The sequence below is a fragment of the Desmodus rotundus genome, chromosome 13, assembly GCF_022682495.2.
Source record: "Desmodus rotundus isolate HL8 chromosome 13, HLdesRot8A.1, whole genome shotgun sequence".
In the NCBI taxonomy this organism is placed as follows: domain Eukaryota; kingdom Metazoa; phylum Chordata; class Mammalia; order Chiroptera; family Phyllostomidae; genus Desmodus; species Desmodus rotundus.
In genome coordinates, this window is record NC_071399.1 from 35339080 (window position 1) to 35340383 (window position 1304).

The window sequence follows — 1304 nt, forward strand, 5'->3', positions numbered from 1 at the left end:
AAATTCCTGCAGCTATTTGGGGTCGTTTATGGTTCCATATGAATTTCTGAACTGTTTGTTCTATATCTGTGAAATATGTCATGGGTACTCTAATAGGGATTGCATTGAATCTATAAATTGCTTTGGGTAGTATGGCCATTTTGATGATGTTAATTCCTCCAATCCATGAACATGGTACATGCTTCCATTTGTTTGTGTCTTCCTTAATTTCTTTCTTCAGTGTTGTGTAGTTTTCTGAGTACAGGTCTTTTACCTCCTTGGTTAGGTTTATTCCTAGGTACTTTATTTTTCTTGTTGCTATATCGAATGGGATTTTTTTTTCTGATGTCTGTTTCTGCAGTTTCGTTGCTGGTGTACAGGAATGCCTTTGATTTCTGGGTATTGACTCTGTACCCAGCTGTTTTGCCAAATTCATTTATTAGGTCGAGTAGTTCTTTGGTGGAGTCTATAGGGTTTTCCTTGTACACTATCATGTCGTCTGCAAACAGTGACAGTTTCATTTCCTCCTTTTCAATTTGGATGCCTTGTATTGCTTTTTCCTGTCTGATTGCTGTGGCTAGGACTTCCAATACTATGTTGAATAGGAGTGGTGAGAGAGGGCATCCTTGTCTTGTTCCTGATCTTAGTGGGAAAGCCCTAAGTTTTTGTCCATTGAGTGTGATGTTGGCTGTAGGTCTCTCATGTATGGCCTTTATTATGTTGAGGACTGCTCCCTTTATTCCCACTTTGCTGAGTGTTTTTATCAGAAATGGGTGCTGTATCTTATCAAAAGCTTTTTCCGCATCTGTTGATATGATCATGTGATTTTTGTCTTTGCTGTTGTTGATGTGATGTATTATGTTTTTTGATTTGTGAATATTGTACCATCCTTGCATCCCTGGGATGAATCCCACTTGGTCATGGTGGATGATCTTTTTAATATATTGCTGGATGTGGTTTGCTAATATTTTGTTGAGAATTTTAGCCTTTATGTTCATCAGCAATATTGCCTGATGTTTCTTTCTTTCTTGTGTCCTTATCTGGTTTTGGGATAGGATGATGTTGGCTTCATAAAAAGAGTTTGCAAGTCTTCCATCAGTTTGGATTTTTTCTAATAGTCTTTGAAGTATAGGGGTCTGCTCTTCCTCAAATGCTTTGCGGAATTCCCCTGTGAAACCATCTCGTCAGGGCTTTTATTTGTTGGAAGTTTTTTGATTACTGCTTCAATTTGGTCTGCTCTTACTGGTCTGTTCAGGTTTTCTGCTTCTTCTTCATTCAGTTTTGGAAGAGTATATTTTTCTAGAAATGTGTCCATTTCACCTAGG